Here is a 24,066-nt window from a genome sequence, read left to right on the forward strand (position 1 = left end):
CTGATATGCCCTCTTTCCTCGGAGTGTTACGAGTAAGATTATAATTTCTAATGTTGAGCACCGACACACACGCATAGATAAATTATAGATACACAAGTAATTTTACTCTATTTGTGGAAACGCGCCATAGAACGCGCCATCGACCTAGAACACGAAGCAATTCACACGTGCCAGTTCGACGATTATTATCCTCGTAAATATATTAATTTACGAACTCGTCCGCAGACGAAAGTTGTAGTCATTTGCATAGATAATTATTCTAGTCAGCGAGAGGAAGGAATAGTGCACAAATCCTTTCTGATAAAAAAAAAATATATATATATATATATATATATATATATATATATATTTCTATGCACATATGTCATCTTTCATCTTCTTGAAATTTTATAACGCGTCATTTAATGAGATACCGAAGCGCTCAAATGTCTACTTTATCCTTTTAGGAAAACATAATTAGTAAGAATACTTGTGTATTTCTCTAACTTTATTGCGGTTATATAGCAACACGATCATTATAATTTAATGGAAGATTAATGGAGGTTAGCTCTTTTTGAAATAATATGCTTTGCAATAAACGCGATGACGAAAGGAAGATAAAATATGGATATTAGTCTATTATCGTTACTGTACTACTTTTTTGCTCTCTTGACAACTTATTAATAAAACTACACGAAAAGAGTTATTTTTGCTGAAGGATCTAAAATTTTGCTGAATACATATCTGAAAATATTTTATTGAAACTCAAACTGAATTGCTAGATATTAAAATTTTTTACAGTATTGTTCATCATTTTTTTTCAGCTTTCAACGTAATTATTTTAATGATTCAATTTGAATTTAATTATTTCAATGAACAAAATTATTTTCAGATCTTTTCCAGCAAAATTTTAGACCCTTCAGTGAAATCGTTATTTCTGTGTAATGTTAAGGGGAAGATACAATTAATGATAAGGGAGGTCTATATCAGTAGACCTTCACGATTTTTTTTCTATCAAAATAGAATTTCTTGTCGACCTTCGGTCTATACTATTCTCAGTATTCCATTTATATCCACGATGTACTGTACAAACAGGCCTTTACAGAGGCTCGTTTGTCGCGACAGATCGTTCGCGAACGATCGCCTGGACAAACAGGCCTGACGTGCGCGATACGAGAAGAACGTATGCAAGAACGAACATATAAAGCTTATCCGCGCATAGACCAGACATCGAGGAATCGCCGAGTAACGCGATTAAAGACGCTAGTCCTCGCTAATACTCGAACGTCTTCATCAAGCATGGGCTATCAAGCAATCGGGGAGGAAATATACTTTGCGTAGAAAAAGTAGACAAATCGATGAGGAATGGAGGTAAGAAAAAAAAAAAAGAGAGGGAGGGCAAGTGAAGAATAAGAAGCTTAATGGTACTTACAATGAGATACTAACGAGTCGCGAAGTATCGAAGAATAATTACCGCAAAACGACAATTGCTGCTCGTCGGAGTGGAATGTTGCAAATCGACAACCGGACGAGATCGGCGCAAGAACTCACGTCTGACGTGTCGTCGTCAATGGCGTGCGCCTCCCTCTTTAATTCATGAAGAGAGTTGGCATTGGCAGCCTCGATAATCTTTACGGATGCTTTCTTACCGGCGTGGTCGGGAAGAGCAGACTCGATCCTATAAGGGTCCACGACGAAGAAAAATGTTGCTCGGGTTCCGCGAAGGTCGCCGCGTTTAAAGCGAACACCTGTGCGGACTTTTATGGCGCACTTCTCGTCGGAAACGGATAGTCCGCGGAATATAAAAAGGGATCGTTAAGTTGCGCGAGTTAGATGATCTCTCCCGCGGATTCATCGACGTCGCGCTCTTCTTCGCGAACATGGATCTTAGGATATTTTACAAGACTCACAAATCGTGAAACATAACACGATAAAACGAGATAGAAGGGCAGTATAAAGAAATTTTTACGGTAATAAAATCTGAATGGTGTAAAATATAGGATCGTTTGCTACGCTTCATGTTTCATAATATCGAATAAATTGAATCGTCTATTTAATTATGATGAGAGTATCGTGATTTTTAAATTTCCTGTTTTTTGTATAGAATTTTCGAACAATTCTTGTTTACTCAGAATTTCATATTTCGGTACATTCGTATATAGTAAGTACGTTGCTATTAACTAGTTATTCAGTGACAGCAGCGTATAATGACGCGTTTAACATGTAATTAGATAAAAGAATGTAAAGGCAAAAAGTGTGTGTATGTAAGTAACAATGTTACTAATGATAATGACAATAGATATGCTAATGGATGGAAATTTTTATGCGTTGGTCATTCAGTTTCTAATTAGTATTGCAAAAAATAGAATATTTTCATGGCCAATAGCCCCATTTAATTCTATTTTTTGCGCACCTTTTTTAGTTGCTGATTATTAGTCATTACGAAGACTTGTATATAGACTTGCAAAGAGAGAGCGAGAGAGAGAGAGAGTGTCCGTTTTTATTTATAAAAATAAAAATTTGTTGAGTTACTCAAATCTAATTTAAATTATAATTTGAAAGGATATTGTTTCATACTAAGAAACCTAAATCGCATATACAATTTAAATGATTATTATATTTTATAATTTGTATTTAATAAAATTGCGCATGTGCACCTTAAACATTTTACTATTTAAAACTATTCTTGTGAATCTGATAACGTGAAATTTTCGATACTAAAATTTTTCTAACAAATGGGTTAGCAGCTATTGTACGTCATAATTCTTTTGTTTAGCAAAGATTCTATCTGTTTTTATCACGACGTGACTTGCGCACCTCCCCCCCCGATGACTTGAAGATTCCAACCCCGATACGAGCACTTCGGACACGTTGACAAACATACACGTACATACAAACATACTCGTACCGTTCGTGTGCATGTATGGCCGGATCTACGTTATAAAATGCAAGACAACGTTCGCTTTCGTCGGCGAACGTGTCACGGTCTTCATTACTTTCTTGCAACGCGTCGTCGGAATTCATCGATTAACCTGCTCTTCGAGGAGGCAATTAGCGCCACCGGGGCTTTAGCCGGTAGAGCTTGCCAGGATCCACCGACAGATCCTGTTCCAAGAAGACAAGAAGACCGCGCCAGGCCCGGTCCCGGGCGGGGAATGAGAAGCGCGGGGAAGGCAATCCATCGAGAGCTCGCATACCGCTGTCTAATCCATTTAACATAAAGCCGCCGTCCGCGTCCCCGTATCGTCGTCGACCTTCTTCCCTCTTTTTCTTGCGCGCCGGGAATTCGCGAGCGACGAGTCAATTCCGTGTAACCTGTCGGGAACGTTTCGATTCCTCGCGACGTCGGGAGGCGCGCCCGATGGGTGGCCCGCGAATTCCCCAGCTGCTCGTCCTGAAGAATGGCAGGACCTGGGGACGGGGACGAGTGTATTTCTTTCGAGCCAGGCAGAACCCGCCACGTTCTTGTATCGTACGATATCGTGCAGGCAAACAGACTCGGCTGTTCTGAGATTCTTCAACATTTCGTGTTTGCTTATGTCTTTGAGATGGAGAATATGTAAAATGTTGAAAAATACTAAAACTTAACTTTAACTTTGTAGACACATATATTTTTATTTACTTCGTAGATACTCTTTTTATCTAGCTCAATTTTTTTTTTTTTTACTATGTATGTGTTTCAGACTTTTAAAAAATCTATCTATAAAAATTCACGATTACTTTCCAACATTTCTGCTACATTGCCAAATAGTTATTTAACTCAAATATTAAAACTTTTATTCAATAAAAATTGATATTTGCGCCAAAGACTTGAGAGTGAAATTTTGCCTGCGTGAAAAAAGACTCAGTATCCCTATGAAATGTTAATCTACAATGTGTTCTTTGCTTCCTGTTTCTTGCTTTGTACTTTTTGATTTTTTTCCTCTTTGCTCGTTTTATCGACAATCGTGTTTCTAGTCACTTCTGAAGTTCGTCAACTTTTATCTCAAGCGACAGAAAACGATGACATAAGATAAGAGACAAGAAGTAAAAAGTGCAACGGCGAAAAGCAAGAAACAGGAAGGAAAAAGCACATTGTAGATTAAACTTAAGACTTGTTCGAGCTTAAACAGTTTTATAATTTAATGTTTCAGAAGCTACCGCGTGTGCTTTATTTTTAGAAATTCATACTAATTATATAAAAATGGTAAGACATTCTTAAAGAGAAAATCGATTTATTAATTACAAGTTGAAATCCCGCAAATTGACATTAGTAATTATCAATTCTCGATTGATATCACATGATATCAATCTAACCGGTCTAAACTTCGCTGTTACGACAGTCGTATTTCGCTCTTGTCGCTTTATTTGTGGATTTACCACCCGCCGTTACTACACGATTAATACACCGCAACGTAAATACTACGGCGACCAATTAAATGAGTCAACCTATTAACGTAGCGGGTTAATGAGCGGGTCGCAATGATGGTTGGTGGTCCCTCGGGAATTACAAAGTATCTTCTGCTCGCGTCGCGGCACGTGGCCGTGCAGACGGTCACTAATCCAAGATAAGATCTAAAAGGCTCTCGATCCTAATTTGAAGTGTCGACACTGCGAGTTCTTATTTGTATTTTCGTACCTGCGGCCGCATTCCTATGGCCACAGATAACATCCGATGATCCTGCAAGATACGAGATGACCGCGACAGGGACACCGCATGACGCTCGGCATGAGTATCCTTCTTTCTCGGGATTGCCACTGAAGGATTGGCACTATATTTGACCGAGGAAGAAAATGCTCGTTTTAGGTCTCTTTAATGCAGAGTACATACATTATAAGGAGATATAGGACTTTTAAATTCATGTTAAATTATACCCATTTAAGTTATCTTTAATCATATCTCTAGGTCGTCATTATTGCTACCTATGTCATTAATTTGACTAAAACACTAGAGTTTCAAGAAATTGTATTAAATTTGACTCAAATTTAATTTATTACTAAGTGCATTGAATGTTTATTTTAAAATTAACCATAGAAATAGATTGATTTACATTTTGACATAAATGGAAATTAAAAATAACAAAATGTTATTTAAGAGATTGGGTTATCATTATTGCTCTTTTGATATCTAACAGTAAGATTATTTCGTACATTAATAATAAATGCATTTTGTAGAAAAAAACTAAATAATATTATCTAAAACGTAGAAACACGTTTAACATCGATAAATAAATTCATATATGCAAAGTTTGTTATAAAAACCTATGCATTGTTATTTATTACGTGGATTATTATTAAATTATTATAGTATCTATAAGTAAAAAATTAATATTATCTTGAAATAATCGACTATTTGTTAAGATAATATGTAACTCTCTTTTCTTTCCTTATGAATGACGAGAAGTAAATTATTTTTTAAACAATTTTTTTAAAGAAAAAAATGTTGCTTATATCGTTAAACATAAAAAAATACTGTTTTCGTTATACATCGATTTTAGTGCAAGAAAACAGAAAAATTTTGGCGAGCTCGTTGCATTCTTTAACGGACTCGAAGAACTCATGCGTATCGTGGGTCCAGCGGCTCCGAGAGGACTCGGATTAATCGAAGACAAGGCAAGCACATTACCGTGGTCCGAGAGATAGTATAGTCCGAGGGATAGCGGCACGAAAACCACCGTGAAACTCCGAGAACCCGACACTCGGGTTCATTGGAAGTCCGCAGCTGCTCCTCTCCCGGTCGACCGGAAAAGAGAAGGGTATAGGATGCGCCACGAGAGAGGAACAGAGAGAGATAAATTACTTTCTGGACCTCCACCGAATCTGTGACGGGTTAATCCTCCCAGCTTCTAGGAAGCGGGAGAGAAGAAGTTGCCCGCGCGAGAAAACCGCGACCCGTATCGAAATCGGCGATTCTTAAGAATCGTCGGAATGCTGGCAAGTCTGATCGTCCGAGACACGAGTTATTTTTGTTGACAAGTCTTCGTCGAGGCGAATTATTAAGTTATACTGGTTTGTAATTGATGATCAATTTACCAGTCATTAATATCTCATAAAGAAAATCCTTACGTAATAAACATTTTATAATAGGTATTTCGTAAAAATAACGATAACTTTTACGAGCTAGAATATTTTATCGTGAACGAAATTAATTGGACATCTGTGCTATTTAATCTATTCGGAATTTTTTTAATCCTACATAAAAAAAAAATGAAATTGAGTTCTACGTGTATAATATTTATCGAAATATCTGAACACGATTAAAATTCGTGTGTTTCATCTGTTACGTGATTTTCATTCATATATGCATAATATAGAAAAAAAAAATGGCACGAGAGAAATTTTTTATCGCACTGTGCACTGCAGAAAAACTACCAATAGACAACAGGTACTCATAGAAAATTACTATCTGGGTAGTAAAGTTCGTCTGAATTCCATCAGTTCGCTCGCCGGGACAAAGGACATCCTGCGTGATGTATTTAACGCCGACTCACGGCTGCCCCAACTAATTATTCCGCGGTAGTTTACTCAGCACGTGGGGTCATACAGGGCGTCGGTTCGATGCGCTTCGCGGCTTTTCGGAACACGATTAAAGAACTGAAGGCAAACGCATGTCGCCATAACCGACCATGACCACGGCGACGATGGTTATCGCTATTTTGGCTGTATTTTGGAGTACTTCTAGAGATCCCGCTCGAAATTAGGATCATGTATAAGACTACTATCAACTCGACACCTAATAATTTACTACAGATAGTCAAAAAAGAAAAATTCACGCTCAATGATTTCCTTAATTTTACAACGTTAATTGTCATGTGCAATTTAGAGGCTTTCGACTCTCCCACTTTCACGTGTGAAAAATTTTAAGAATACGCTTCTCTCGCAATGTCGCATTAGCTAATAATTCCCTTCCTTGATATGCATCTAATCGTAAGAAATAAATGTTTTCCTCGAGTCTTGTGCAAATTACTCTTTTATGAAGATTCAGAAATACTATAATAATATACGTAATTTCAATTGTCGTCAATTGAGAGATTACTATCTTGTCCAGAAGAAGTTTGTATTCGCTTTTTCAAGCACCTACAGTGTGAGATACACATGTGTATTTTAATTATTACACATTCTTTTTTTAGGTAAAATAATTTTGAGAAATATACAATTTATTTTATTCTTTGTTACTAAATTGCTTAATATTTATTTGTTTAAACTTAAATTTTTTCACAAAGATTCTGTACGAATACTTTTTGCACTTACCGTATATCAAAGAATAATTATTATTTGTAAATGCATAGAATATTGTAAAGTAAAAAAGGTCCAAAGCCATCAGTTACAAGCTTATGACATTAGAGTAACGACATGTCACCACTGGTTGGTCGGTGAAAGATGCAGCTGCAGAAGCTCGCCGCGAAGAATGTCAAGGGTGCCTCGAGTCGCGGTACGAAATTGCGACTTCTTTCTATCTCTCACACTCAGTCACGGCGTATATGCAGCCGTCGCTAATGGGCTTTAATTGCGACCCCCTGCAATTCCGCGTCTCTCGTTCTCCAGCTTGCCGGCTTACACAGGCGAGCGCGCTCTCTCGCCACGGTTGTGACATCGGGTTATAAGATAAGCGCAGTTACGGAAATTGAATAATAATTGCAGGTCTCGGCAGGCGTCCACCGTTGCCACTACCACCATCGCTACTACCAACACTTCCACTCGCCGTTTACATCGCCGGGAAAAGTCTAATAACCCTCTAGCGCGCCGCTAGAACGCTCCCGCGCGGTGCTATCTGACAGATCTCCTTAATTAGAATTCCGTTGGAAAGGCGAAACAATGGGACCCGTTGAGTGGTACCATCGCGCCGGGTCGCGAGAAGGTCCAACAAGCTTCTCTCACCGTCACGGGCGCTCACGGGTGCGCGACAACGTTCGTCGACAGCTTGTCACGAAAACTGCCGCTAGGCTAGGCGCGAAATCGCGTGACTTTCGTTCTCTCTAGATATGAAAATATCCTAAAATATATCTTTATTCTTCATTGCCGCAACTTGCAATTTCTTGTTTATATAGTCTTACGTGTTTTTAATAGTATAAGATTAGCGTAAAGTACATAACATATTCTTTCGTAACGTATACCTAGTTGTTTTCTATACTGCCTTTTACAAAAATGACAGTGAGAAAATACTAAAAATAGGTATATTTATATGTTTAAAAATGTATACTTAGGAGTATATAAGTCTCTATATTACATTAATATAAGATAAAGTGGAGTAATTTAGATAGATTAATTTACCGTTTATCTTTTTTAATCTTAAAAATTAGAAAAAGATGAAGAATAAATTAAACTGAGATTAATTTTATTATACTGGAAATTATTAGAACTGGGTATCAGTCAATAAAAATATTGTCGGATAGGAACAATTTTCTTCCTGTCTCAAAAATATACAAAGTATTGCAGAAAAATAGGGTAAAGTGGGATAATTTAGGTTAACAAAAATTTTCAAATTGTTCAATATTTTGAAATATTCATATTTTCAAATAAAATATTCAGGTCACGTGTATTCAATCAAACATACAAAATTTGCGTATGTTTGATTGAATACAATATGCGACTTCAATTTTTTATACAATTTGAAAATTTCTGTTAAACCGAGACTAAAATTAATCTACAATGGTAGAAAAATGACATAAATCGAAGAAAATAATTTTCTATTCTACTGTCAGAGCTCCATTTAGTCAACTACAATGGGCTAATAATCGCGCTAAACCTCAATCGCGGCGATAGATTAGTCTTTTCTACGTTCTCTAAACGCGAGATTACTCCAGGATTAACCCCTCCGCAATGCGGATCAAATGAAACCCGCCGAGAAACTGGTGATCTTTCTATAAGCGTCGGTACAATTTCGTGAGGCGTTTTCTCACGGAATGCACGAGTACCGCCTTGCAGAAGTCTAATACTGACCAATACTGAAAAACATTAATTAATTACTCATTTTAAGAAAAAAAGCACCGTTTAATTAAGTTACTTTTAGTGCTCCAAATAAATAATTAATTATTATCTTTTAATAATAAATTCACTAGTATTAAATTAGTCAGTATTATATTTTTCTAAGGGATATCGAATACTGTGATTTACGTATGTCGCGCGATCACACGATACGCTGTAGCACGAGAGAGTGACTTCTTGCTGGTCGATGATTGATGACTAGATAAAGCCACGTGGAGGTAGAGTAATCGGCCCTTAAGCGTCGGGCATAAATCAAATGGCTCCGGGCGTCGCGAGAAAGAAACGCAGGCTCCCGTCGCGTCGACGACGGCATAGATGCGTAAGTGGATTTGGAAAACCGGTAGAAAACCTGATCTCTCCGTTTCGCTCACAAACGGCCGCGCTCTGACTAATGAAACGCCCTGCGTCGCGATGAGTATCCGTGCTTCGATCTGGTCAACGGCCACATAGTTAATTATTCCTGCAACTTTTTTTCTCCAGGATGCGTTCGCGCAACGCTGGATTTATTTGCTTTTAGAATTTATGTGCCAAGTTTACATAGGTTGCAAGTTAATGCATAGTTACATCAGCCCAGGGTACGGCCCCGGATGATTACTTGGCAGATTCTGGTAGATAGAGTTATCACAAGCGTAAATATTCAATAGCCGTTGTACTATACGATTAAGTTAATTGCTTCGAACAGAATTAAGAAAAACCGAATATTAGCTTTATTCGAGAATTAGAAATTTTGATGCATATGTTACCATAAATTTGAATCTAACGTTGCATTTATTGAAAATACATATTTTGTAGTTTTCATATTGTGCGCCTCTACTTTCAAATTATTTAAATAACAGATTAATATATCTTAATAATAATTTAAAAATTGTATAAAATTAAATATTGATATATATGTTTTAAGTATTTGTAATGTAATAGCAATGTATTTTAAATATACGCAGTGTAATAGCAAATGTAATTTTCCTTAATGAGTTTGTACTGCTACGTTTATTGAGAAAATATTTCTTGCAACTTTTAAATTAATCGAAAAGATAGAAAAAAAAGCTTTATTAACGTGAAAAAGAAACATCGTAAATATCAGAAATGAATGTAAATTGCAATATTTGCAATGTAATGGCACATTTAAATTGGTATAGTTATTGCAAACTAAGTATTCTATAGCTTATTATACGTTATAAGAAAAAAAAGAACATATTATTATTGCGTTCTTGACATAAACGCGCGATGCAAATTTATCCTGCACGCCACATATATATCGCGCATTAAGGCTGATAATAGAGTCAGCAATTTGAAGCTATTAGCGTTTCTGATAACGACGACTTAATTCGTTACGAAATACCTGGCACGATTATTTCTAAGTTCTTAATTACAACACCAACGATTAAGAGATCGAGATAACGACTAAGCGAGGATAACACGTGACCGAGAGAAAAATGGATTATTAATTCATTCGCCATTTATCTGGCTGTTGCGTTAACCGTAATGGCGATTTCAATGCTCATTACCTGTCGGCATTATCGACGATTATTCGGGTCCGGTTCGTTCGCCATAAATGAACGAATATTTAATTAATCGCGCAAGGTCGGCGCGTAATAAGGCCTATTGAAATTTTTGCCGCTGAACGATCTTGCGCTCGCGAATTTCCCTTTCGAAGGGACTCGAGCCCGAGTTAATGCTTAAGAACAACCTGCGAAGGGGCGGCATCGGGCTCTTACAAGGTGAAATTTGCCCAGCCGCTTCCAAAAAGCTGACTCATTTCTTGATTGCACCGACGGTATATTCTCCGACAATTATGCAAAATAGCTCTGCCCTTATTCGCGCCCGACGCATCGCCGCTATTATTATTCTTTCGCAACAATAAAAAAAAAACGCGAGGAACCAAATGCTTTCGTCGCTTCGATATTCGATATGTAGACGATTATAGAAATATAATCCATTTTTCATAATCGCATCTTTTCTTGATATTTTATAATAAATCTGTGAATTCATTACGCAATTATTTACAATTAATTTTATTTAATTATATATATTTTTAATTTCAAATATATCGTATAAACAAAGAAAATTAAGATAGAGATTTTATTTCAAAGTCATTTCACGCAAAATATACAGTATGCTAAAAGGGACCGCGATACTCGATAAAAACTCTTTCCCGTATGATTCTTATATTAATCACTGCCATCTTTAGAAACGGCCATCAAGTAGCCGGACGTAAGAGTGCGAGGGGTCGACGACGTACTTCCGTCGTCGTCGTCCTGTCCCGTCATCGTTGCCGTCGTCATCGTCGTCATCCTCCAGTGAATGAGGACGCAACGCGGCAATTCTTTACATGTTACGCAATGCCGTGTGCATGTGTGAGTACGCGTGTTCGGCTAATGCGATTAAAAAGGCATAACGATTACGTTCAATTATTAACAATTACAAGGACAGCAAAAACCGTAATTATCCGCCATTAATCAGAAAAGCCAGAGCGCGTTTCTCCATCGTTATATTATATTCGCGACGCGTTACTCGCGGAATGGCGAATACACGATACGGTGTCGTACCAGGACAGAGAGTAGGGCACGTATGAACGACCAGATTCGCACGAATTGCCACGTACGCTAAATCAAATTCCTGAATCCGTTGGACTGGACAAAAAGTAGCCGCGTAATCACGGAGCGCAGATTGCCGTGCGCAAGAAAGTAGCAAATAATTGCGTACGCGTAAAAAACCTACTACTCACTTTGCTCGTCCAAGGTAATCACGAACGTGTCGCATTAATGTTTTAAATTGTATATTAGATCGTTGTAATGAGATAAAAGGACAGCGACACTGTTGCGCCTTGATTGATTACTGTAACTGGACAATGTACTGGTAAAAATAATAATAATAACGGTACCAGAAATTTAAAAGAAGACTTAAAAAAACAAGAAATATCAAGTTAATTAATAACACGAATTTTTGTCGCATCGAGTTAAATTTGATTAATATTTGACTTTTCTCTTTAACTTTTATAAATGCTAAATTTATGCCGCTGACAAAAAATATGTCATAATAAAAAATATAATGATGTGTTCGTTAAAATGCTATTAAACATATGTAAAGATATCCTGTCAAATAAATATCTCTTCTTAATATCTTAAATACTTCGTTTTAAATTACTTTATTTTAAATACTTTATTTTAAATAAATTGTTTTAAATTTAAAAAAATTGTGCGACATATTTCCTCAAGATTTCATTTTTCGACACATATCAAGTACACAAATCGAGCTGGAAAAAATTTATGATACCTTCCATGCGACACACCGTGTAATTATTTGAGCGAGTAATGCACGATTATTAACGTTGTCATTCGCGATTTATATAATAACGTTGCGAGACGAAATTAATTGCCGGCGTCGCCGCTGATTATTCAGCTGGACGCGCAATTTTTCGCGCTGGATAAAGAGTGCATTCTGGATAAAATGTGCGTACCTTACCCGGCACAAAGACAAGGGACGTGATTTAATAATTGATAGCGACACCACCGGTAATTAACTGCCGTGGATAATTGTGATTGTATTTAAGACTTGCCGACTGACAGCCGGTACACACTTTTTCACAGGTAAAAGAGGACGAAAAAAGGGAAAGGAAAGAAGAAAATGCTGCGAACATCGTTATCGTTGTTCGTCGCTGTGTGTTCTCAGAATTGCCGCAAGGACAAGACTAATGCATCGCGACAACGATGCGTCGCGCATTCATGTGGCTGGGCCAAGCAACGTGCGAGATTTATGGTCCAGAATAAAGGCGACAACGACACACGTCGCGGCGTTGTCTCTTACAAGAAACGCGTTTACAACCAAATTTGTTAATCGTTGAGCGCCGCGAAATTTCACCGTTCACTTCTAGCAGGGGGTCCCAATAGGGAATCTACCTGCGACAATCGGGGATATAACGCCCTGAACATTAAACACAACTTTTAATTACTCGATGAGTGAGAGAAAGAGAAAGATTTTGTCATGTATTTAAAAAAATTCAGCTCAATTCAAGTAAATTCAACTTAAAAATTCTCAGCTTAATTAGTAAAATAAAATAATCCTTTTAACAGATCCTTCCATTCTCTTGTTTTCAAAATACGTGCATGTGCAAGATGTATCTTTGCATGCTCCGTACATTCTCCTCAGATTTCTACTGTGTTACGTAAATGTTGTTATATCAGTATTACAAACTGCTTGCTTAGAAACACCAGATTTGTATAATTTGCAACTCCACCCATTTCGCGCGAGTAAAAACGCGACAATATTAAGAATCTTTATTTTAGATCGCATTTGTGAGAAACACAATCAATACTAGAAAAATGCCTATGTTGAAGTTGGATCTTCATTGTTTTAAATAATTCAATCTTGAATCCAGCTTCGACCGTAATAGGCATTTTTCTAGTAAAAACGCGACCTCTAATTACGGATCATTGTGCGTTCCGAGTTCCGATTAAAACAAACGGCAAAAACAAATGGCGTGATTTGTGCGAGGGCAAAAACCTTCGATGCGCAGCTATGAATTTAGATGCAGATTGGAGCGCGGCCAATTACATTTTGCACATCGCAAAACTCCGCAACGGGAGGCGCGTGATTTATCACACGTGTGCTGACTATTTTGCCATATCTGTTCTTTTTTCGTCCAGAACGTCTAATGATCGTTCGCGAATAATCGCAATATATCGACGATCGACGGACGGCACATCTGCCTTAGACAACTATTATTAACAAACGTGCGCCCAGCTCGCATCGATCGACAGATCGGTCCGTCGAAAAAGAAAAAAATGGTTGCGAACAAAAGCTGTCGAAGAGATGAATCGAGAAGAGTATCTTGGTAAGCTCGGACTCCGATAATTTAGATAAATAGGTACGTGAAAATAATTTTTAGACTTATTCAAAAATGAAAATATTACAATTCATTATAAAGTATATTTCTTTGTTACAATAATGTTTGCAATAATAGACTTATAACTAATTGTTGTGAAGCAAAAAGAGAAAATCAGATTTATAAAATTTATATAGCGTTTATCAAGAAAATTTTTGTTATCGATCATCATTTGATATAGAATTATAATTTCGGCAGCTTCAATGTTATAACATTATCGATAACAAAAATTTTCTGTATAAATGCTATATAAATTTTACAAATTTGTTTTTCTCTTTTTGCTTCACAACAATTAACTATAAATTTATTATCATGGGGTTTGATACAGGTGCAGAAATTACTATAATCGAAAGTGATCAATAACATTATTATAGCCAGTAAAATCATTACGAGCGTGACGTAACATTCGATATTCAAGCATATATCTTTATCCGTCCATAGAAAACGGCACATTATTATATTAATAGAAATATGTACCTACACCCTATTACACATATTTATCAGCGTTTAATTAATCGGTGCGCGGAATTCCCATTTTACTGATCATTAATGATCGAAAGATCCCGTGGTGGTCAATTAAAGAAGTTTGAGCCGCATATATCTATCTTTGGGAAGATCTCTCTTCTCGCTCTCTCCTTCTCTTTTCTCTCTCGCGATAATCGATAATGTACACCGTTGCGGCTACTATATTGACAGACACCGCGTGTGCGCGTACATCAAAGTATCAAGGCACAGCGAAGTGTGTGCAAATACCGCCGGCGGCGGGCAACTTGGCATTCCCTGGCGATCATGTGTGCAGAAATCATTAACGATCGCTATCGAGGCGCGGACGTAGAACGAAACGATATATATGCGCCGTGACTTAAGCTGCTACCACGCAACGTCGGAATTAATTTTTATTTGCGAATCGGCACATCGTGGCGTGCCCCGCGTCTCTCTCTCTCGTCGATTCGTGATCAGCGCGAATGATCGATGATCGGCCGATATTCCGGATGCCGCGCAAATTACACTTGCCGCTATCTCTGCGATCATTAATTACTCACGTGTGCGTAAATCGTCGATGGATGCTTTCTCCGGATTGATAATAGACCAATTTGCAGATTGTAAACGAGAATCGCGCGCGAGAAGAGGGAACGTGATTCGGCATCGCATTTCGAGCACGATCGCGATATTCATGGGCGCCGTAAGGAGGTTCTGTTTTTTTTTCTTTTTTAAGCTCTTACATGCAATGAAAGAAGATTCATCTGTAATCCTCTCGGTATTCAACATTATATTAATAGTATAACTAAGGAGGATATTAAGACCGGACACACGAAATTTCTTCAATAACAGCGTATTAAATACAGAATATTTATTAAGTGCCACTTGGAAAGTTTAAAAGAGCTTTATTTTAGCATTTGATTTTTTGTAAAAAATGCAATTGATATTAATTACTTTATAAACAATACTAACGATACCTCGACTGATAACGTAAATAATATTGACTTAATATTAATTTTGACAACTGACCAAGTTGGATCCTTCATACAGGTCTCTTTATAATCGTATTTTTATTTAAACATAACTGATGGAAAATTAATGGGTCTTGAAGAAAAACCTTGTTCGACGCCTATGACGTTTAATCCTCGCCTTTCTCCGACTCCGCCGGGAGATAATGTTTCATCGGCGTTCACTGGTAGTTGCGTGCGTGTGTGGCTATGTGTGTACACGCGTACTAACGAGCACGCGTCCCAGTTTACACGATAATCTTTACAACGTAATAATCGGCGGATACGTGAGCGCCCGACGGGGTCGCGGGACGTTTCGCCGTCATAAATACGCAATCGCGATACTTCGCGCGGTTTGCGAGCCACGATCGAGAGAGTCGATCGCGCGTGTATAGTGGAACGGCGGGAATCGTTTTTACGGATCGTTTGCCAAGCGAAACAGATTCGTGCTAAATCATAAGAACGTCAATCGAAATCGTAAACATGCGAAAAAAAGGATATTACGCGATATGAAAGCCAAGTGCAATAGAAAAATAATAAGATCGTAAAATAATTTGATTGATAATCATATTTTTTATTATTATGACACCAGCACGAAAATTTATCGTGGCTTTTAACTCGTCGAGCTCTAACTAACTTGAGTCACTTCGATTTATCAAAAGTACACCGCGTTTACTGCTAAGAATGCGTGTATATATACTGCAAAAGTATTTGTCACATTTTTTTATTGCTGAATTAACATATATTATACTTTCAACGATCCGTTGCAAAAAAATATAACTATGTGCTCGAGCGGAAAATTTACTTATCTGTTTTACGAATGATTATTATCGACTATATTGGTATTACGCACTTACGTAAATCACCTGGGTCTGAGTCAATCTTTTTCTTTCATAATGGACCACGAGATATCGAAATTGATCTATTGATTGAATCACGTGGAATTACACGAATCAGTAGACCATCATAATCGGCCTACCAAGAAATCACTTTACAACATTCGTATACTTCATCACGGATTAATTACAAAGGTATTGCGTAATGAGATGAAATACGAGTTTTAAATTAGCGAGCATAAGAAATAGCTGCTGCACAAATGTGTTCTGTACAAAAAATAGAGTTTATGCAAACTTAATTAACTCGTGCAATATACTCATTTGAAATAATAAGTTTCTTATAATTGAAATAATAATCATAAATAGGTATAATATTTTTGTATAATCATGCATTTTCTTGAAATTAATTTACTTTATAATATAATTATTAGCCATTTGTTTTATAATATAAGTACTAGTAATTTGTAAAATAATTGTAACTTGTAATTTCTAGTAATTTGTAAAAAAAAAACATGTTATATAAAGTGCAGTAAAGAAATTTTACTGAACCAATTAAGCATTATACTGTTCCACCTTCAAAAATATTTTAATTTTTGCGTTTTTATATTTATCGTAATTTAACATTGATAACAGATGGACGCAAAATCCGATTTTTCCTCTTTGATAGCGGAGGAATTAAGGTTAATTGTCCCAAGAGCGGTAAAAACAGTCAAGGCGGCAGAATGAATAACGTAAAGGGTCAGAGGTTGCTCTCACACGTCCGGGACGTAGTCAGCTGTTTTCGTTCCATATCTCACAATCTTACCGCGCTCTTCGAGGCATTACGGGAGCAGGGGTTACGAGCGAATTCGTGGCGCATCGGATGCGCATTGCCCGTATCCGGAAGGTACATATATCCGGCGTTATCTGCGCCGTTATCGCGGCAGGAGCGAACAGACCAGAAGACTCGCCGATAATTCGTAATTGCTGCTTATTATCGCGCTCGAGGGATCGAACACAGCCAAGCGACGCCGGTTCGTGTCACAGGATGCATTGATGCGTCTATTAGCGCAAATTTGCAAGTATGATTCGATGTGGAAACATTTCTCTCGAATGTCGCTGGCCGAGGTGTCTGAAACGACATAAAAAGACGCTCGCGAAGAAACCATATTATCGAGTGTCGTTCGTATGAATTCTAGCGCTCTTATATCGTAATATGATGTAATTTTTCACACGTACGTTTTATATCAAGAATTAGTGTCGCCGCAGTAGACGCACAAAAATTCTTTCTCAGAATCCCTTGTGTTACATCAGAGACTTCAACTAATTTTAATTATAATTTAATATTATTGTAATTAATTTAGTCTTAAATATTAAATTATTTAAATATGTATAATTGAAATTATTAAAATTTTATATTTTACTATAATTATATGTGAATATCATTTTTTGTGTATAATATAAAAATATAAAAAAATCTAAAAATAAAAACTACTGAAATATTTTATTAAAATACAGTGTATTTTCTGTTATCATGAAATTAATATTGCAAAATCAAGTCTCGTGTAAACGATACTTTACGTATTTTCGAGTTTTGGTATCTGATACAGAATATCATCGAATTAGTATCGAATATCTCTCGCATATAATATGTATAATATAACTTATAAATCGTAATATACTTTGATCTCATGAAAACCTGTTTTACATATCGGTGAACTAAATAGATTTGATTTGAACTAGATCACCGCGAGTTAAAAATAGAAACTTTTTTCTCTGCATTTTCTTTTTGCACTATGAAATCTAAGTCCACTCTCCGTAACATTTTACTCGCTTCGAATTAGTTAAAAGAAATACGAGTTTCAAACTAATAATAAGCAATCGCAGTTACAAAACAAACACGATGATTAGACATAATAGGACGAATAAACAGAAGCGATAATTTTATATAATTCGCGCGATGAAACGCAGGAAATCTCATGGATGGAAAAATCATGGAAGAAACTTTAATTGGCACTTGCGGTACGGATTAGCGGGTAATTAACAGTCACCGTTTGTCGCCCGCCATGCGTACTGCGTACGCGTTCGCGTACGCGGCCACAATGACTTAGCTAATTGGTTGATTGCGACGCGCTAATTTGCATGGTCGTAAATCGCGCACACGCAACGTACGTACGTACGTACGTGTGCAAGCAGACGCTAACGGCGCGCAAATGTAGCAGAAACGATGCAGTTTTTCAAGCTGCTTTAGCGAGGGGAACGACAGTGAATGCATTTGCACTCTCCAAGATTCTGCACATTCACATCACATCGTTGACGCACAGCTAAGGAGCAAAGCAAATTTACTTAGATTTTTTCGTAACTAACTTACGGATTAAAACTTTTTGGTTGAGCCAAAGTCAAGATTGATGTTAAGTATAAAATAAGTTTTTGTTATTTACCTACTTGCGCATTACTTTGAAGCTTAATTTTCCAACAAAGTGTATTTTCAACCGTATACGAAAAATACGTAAAATAATAAAGGATTAAAAAAATGTCTTGTACTTATTTAAAAAAAAAAAAAAACTATATATATAATGAAAACTAATATAGGTACACGATTTTATTGGTCCTATTAGCAACATAATATCTCTCTGCGTTCCATACGAGATTAATCACTAGTTAGAACCCTGCAATTCGCTCTATCATTTCTAATCGAGCGTGACGTATCTAATTGAACATTCATGATATTGTCAAGGCGCGCGGAACAGCCGATGGAGAGAAATAAATGGGCATTCGCGAGATCGAACTCGCGGTAAATTAAGTAACGTCGATGCGATGTAAGTTACCACTCGTTTCGCGATGGAATCGCGTTAAAACACGTTCTCGCCGATGTTTATTACGACGTACACTTGCGACACATAAACCAGCTATCGTTCATTAATCCGCGCCGAGAATAACTTCAAGATAAGCATACGTAGTGATTGTGGTATACAGTCGATGATTTGTATAATTTTGCTGAAAACAATTTGCTGTATGACATTTATAAATTTGTGCTAATTAAAGATTTGCGTGTTCTCGACATTTTCATTTGCATATTGTCAATTTAAAGCTATTATATTGTCAATCAAAATTATTCTGCTATGTAATTGACATTAAAGTGATAACATTATTCCCTTGCAATTATCTTGCATGTATATGGAATAAAAAAAATTTCTATAAAGAGTATATATACATAGAAAAAAATAATTTTGTTGAAATATCTAAAAATTTAGCTATAGATACAGATTTGAAAATTATTTTGTTAAATTCAAAATAATTATGAAGAACGCTCAAGTATTATGAACAATACTGCAAAAAGTTTTGGTTTTCTAGTAACTTCTAGCTGTACCTATCCTATATAATTATTTTGATTGTTTAATAAAATGATTTTTAGACTCTCTCTCTCTCTCTCTCTCTCTCTCTCTCTCTCTCTCTCTCTCTAAATTTTTACACTCTAAAAAATGTCAATGTTGATTTAACACCAAGTTATGTTTATATAATTCTCACAGTGTTATATATAGTGTTAATATTAACATCAATAAGAAGATTTAACACCACGCATTTTAAATCATTACGATGGTGTTGGTATAAATATAGGGATTTTAAATCTACACCATGTTGATATTAATATTATTATTATTAATACATGATGAAAATTATACTCATGTTGTTAAATTCATATCGATATTTATTAGAGTGTAGATACTTTAGCAAAATTATTCTTTTCATGTGTGAGTGTGTAATAGAACTAATGCCATTGATTTCTGTAATGCAATTATGTTATAGAATATTTTTTGTAAATTATAATTGATCTATCCTGTAGAAAAAAACTCATTAAAAACTGCAATTAACTGTTATATATATCTGTGCGTTCCTTACGTTAATTTCATTATTTTTGCAAAATGAAGTTAACTCTCATCAATCGATGCAGAATAAATGGTACTAAAGATAAAAAAATCAGCACGATCGATACACAGATGCGTGATCTCGCGAGTGTATTTACCCGTTCGATCAAGCTAAAGAATTTAATGTGCCTTATCATATAAGGAAAGAATACGAGAGAGCGAGCGCTTAGAGAGCGACTCCTGATTCCTCGGCATGCGGTGAAATTATAGTATTTACGTGAATTAGATTTCGGTTTCGGTAATTTTCAGTTAATAACGACGAGGCGAATTGGCCGGCGAGTGAACGCTAAGTGCGGCCTCAGGCTCTATTAATGCTATTATAATGTAAAAGGCTTCCTACACGTCCCACTCTCTCTCTCTCTCTCTCTCTCTCTCTCTCTCGCTCTTTCTCTTTTTTTTCTAACTCCATGTCTCTTTTTCTTTCCTTCTTTCTCTCTTTCTCTACCTTCTCTCTTTGCGCGTCGATGAACTCGTAGTTGCACACATCGTGAGTATACGTGAACAAAAAGGAAAATCCGGCGAGGTTTAGGCCCGTTGTATATTATCGGCATTACGTCGAGGCTACCTGCATTATAAGCTCATTTCCGATAAATTGACTCGATTAAAAACTGCCGCTTAAGAACCGCGTAAACCACTTCGATCCTTCCCTCCTCCATCCCGCGCCCGTCTTTTCGACCCTCGCTTTCTATCGAACTGCCCGCTTCTAGAAATTTACTCGATCGGCTGCCGTTTTCTCTAAAGACTTCACATATGAGCGTATATCGAAGTACGTAAGAGTTATGTTTCACCGATATGCGCGAAACGTGACGGGATACTCGCAGTCGTTGCAAATTAAATTTCTTGCAAGATTTAAAATGATCTATGTAACTATCCAGACAAATAGAAAAGAAAGCAGTAATTCGAGAATAAATAAATACAATTTAAATATCATATAAAAAGACATTTTGACATATTTAATTTTATGATTTAGAGAAGTATATTTTAACTATCAATATATTTGTATTTACGCATTTCATAATAATTCTCTGTTTAATCAATAGAATATACTGCAAAATTATTCTTTTAAAAGTATTCAATAATTTAATTTAAATTAATATTAATTGTTCAATGACTATCTTTAATATTTTATCCTAGCAATTATTAGTCTTTTCATTCATGTTTTAGTTCAATAGTTACTTTGTAATCCGGCTTCAAAACCATTGGTTGATGGATATTTATTACCAACGATTCCGTTACAAGTTTACAAGCAATATCGAACGCCGTTACACGATGGCGAGATTGCGATCATGCCAAGGTGCGGGCTCGTAGAAATCATTAATTCCTACGAGGTGAAGTCGCGGTGAAAGGAGTGATACCTCTGCCGCACGCGCGCGTATGTCAACATTTATATTTAAAATTTATTTATTTTAATTCGCCTCTTTTTGATACACATATGTGATAATAAATCATACGTACATCCTTATATTTTCTATCTCGTCAGATCGCCTTATGTATTTAAAATTGATATTCATTTTAATATTATATTAAGTAGACATGTATCGTTATTACAGAAAATTAATTAACTCAGCTTTATGAAATAAGGGAGAACCTGATTTAAATACTGACAAAAAATTTCAACTTCGATGTATGCATGTAAGATTATTTAAAATCATTAGGTATAGCTAAAAATTTTTTTTAATTAATAATAGTTGTATCATTTCTATTTGAGAAGAAACTTTTACGCATCCTTTTTCAATGCAATGACTTCATTTAAATTGTTTACACTATACGCAATCATGTAATGACGGATGACATTGATATCGAGCGAATAACAATTTTTTTTTCATTTTTATCGCAAAAGCGATTTTGTCAGCATTTTTATCACGCTCTGCGCGAGTGTGTTGAATTATTCTTTTTCTAATAATTTTCTTAATCGTTGCAATGTGCGACAATTAACCGCGACAGGTTTGGAAGATGCAGGGGGGAAGCACGTGATTAAAAGGGTTGTGTTTGAAAATGAATAAGGGCTCGAGAGAAGTGATCATATCGTTTTGTTCAATTTATAATCTGCGCAATACGTATTTCTTTCATATTTTTTGAAAAGGGTAACTTGCACATAACTTACATCAGTATGATTTTTTTAGCATTCACAAAGACGTTCTCGAGACAACAAATATGATTTACACGCAGACTTATTTTGGATGTAGTATTTAAATTATTTTAATGTAATGCAACAAATTTTTTGTACAGTTAGATCATTTTAATTTTTGTATTAAAATATTCTATTCTCATTGTTGAAAATAATCTTGTTACGCAAGAAGTATTTTTATTTGTAAATATATTAATATTTTTTAATGTATACGATATACTTTTTTAAAAAGGTACCCCATTAAAAAGTTTTCATTAAACAAAAAAATATTTATCAGATTAAATTTAATTTCAATACAATTTACGAATTGAAATAACGAATTAAAATAATTTTAGTACAGATACTTTTATAATTATAAAAAAAAATACGAGTAATACTTGTGAAAAATGTATTTTCTTGATATGACAACAATTAATCGATAATATTATGTTGATACATCTCTCTTGTCATTGATTATAAAGAAGATACTCGGCATGCTAGAAAGAAATCATTCAAAGCTGGTTTTTATTTAGACATGTAAAACTTTTGGACTAACAGTCGCATTAAAGGTTAGCTTAATTATACAGCGGTAAATCTTTCCACCAAGGCGGAAATTTGAAGCGCGGAAATTCCAAATCTTGAAATAGTTTATAGTTTATGGTTGGTGCATCGAGTAGGCCGTCGTTTAAATCCACTCATAGCGGAAACTAGACCGCAACGATTTCCCTGACCATTCGTGGAATCTGATCGTTGCTGATAATAAGTTGTGGTCGCCGCTTCACGTGACAACTGATGAATCGTTTCACACTATAATACGTTCGCATTTCAGTCGCGAGCAGATGGTTTTAACAAGAGCATAGTTTTATCCTATTCATTCTATTTATCCAAGGTATCAATCGATTCATTAATGATATACACATATATCCTAGCTCTCTATAAATTTTTACCTTACAGACTCTTATAAGGCCTGGTTTTTCATTATCTGATTAATTTATCGTTAAGTTTAATTTGATGATAATGTAAAAATTGTATTTTTCTATCTATGATTAATCATCCAACTCATACTCTTTTGTAATGAATAACTCAAAGTTACCATTACAAAATTATTAAATTAGTGATTTTGTAATGGTAAAGTGATTAATCATAGTAGCTAGAAAAATTAAATTTTTACATTATCAAGTGAGATTACGTTTACACCACAAGTTAATTAGATAATGAAAATTTTACAGATTTTAGACTATATTTTAAACAATTGTTATGATATTGGAGTATTATAACATTTATAATAATATATGTACAAAAATCAAAGATTTAAAACATGTGTAAATGTATGAACTAACATCTGTGATTTCAACAAAATCTGTAAAATTCTTCATATGTGCGAATTATAATTTTAACAGATAGAACTTTAATGATCAAAGATTTTATTTCCAATCTTACTTAATTATCATTATTACTTAATGATATTGTTTTTATTTTTATTTCTGCAATATCATCCGAAAGCATTTAAAATTACCTATTCTGCACACATAAATAATCTACCGCGTTTTTTTTTTATAAAACAGACGAATCGCAATGATTATGACGGTGGGTGTAAAAATTATACACTAAAAAAGATTAAAATCCTAATATAATTTATAAAAAATTATAATCTAAGTTATATTATCATTTGATAAATCTCATAAATAATAGTCTTTTATTTATGAAGTAAATTTAAATTTACCAAAATTATGCTGAATTTCGTGATCCGAGCAGTTTATACAAGACCCGAATTGTGATATCCGTAATAATATTATATTTGTGTTAGTACACTGAGAAACCCATTTGAATCAACCAAGGATTTGTTTGTCCATATCCAAACAAGAAATTAATTGATGCAATAAAATAATTTAATTAAAGCAAAGCA

The 24,066-nt window shown here is 35.5% G+C and overlaps 1 protein-coding gene and 1 long non-coding RNA gene across 2 annotated transcripts in view; one reads left to right on the forward strand and one right to left on the reverse strand.

Annotated features, from left to right (window-relative positions):
* Positions 1 to 24,066, reverse strand: part of LOC147910427 (uncharacterized) — a 203,990-nt gene that overhangs the window by 158,396 nt on the left and 21,528 nt on the right. The gene's annotated exons all lie outside the window — the stretch shown is intronic.
* Positions 1 to 24,066, forward strand: part of LOC105154358 (aristaless-related homeobox protein A) — a 141,463-nt gene that overhangs the window by 85,448 nt on the left and 31,949 nt on the right. The window lies entirely within an intron of this gene.

Source organism: Acromyrmex echinatior, chromosome 2, assembly GCF_024713525.1.
Source record: "Acromyrmex echinatior isolate Ae372 chromosome 2, ASM2471352v2, whole genome shotgun sequence".
Classification (NCBI taxonomy): Eukaryota; Metazoa; Arthropoda; class Insecta; order Hymenoptera; family Formicidae; genus Acromyrmex; species Acromyrmex echinatior.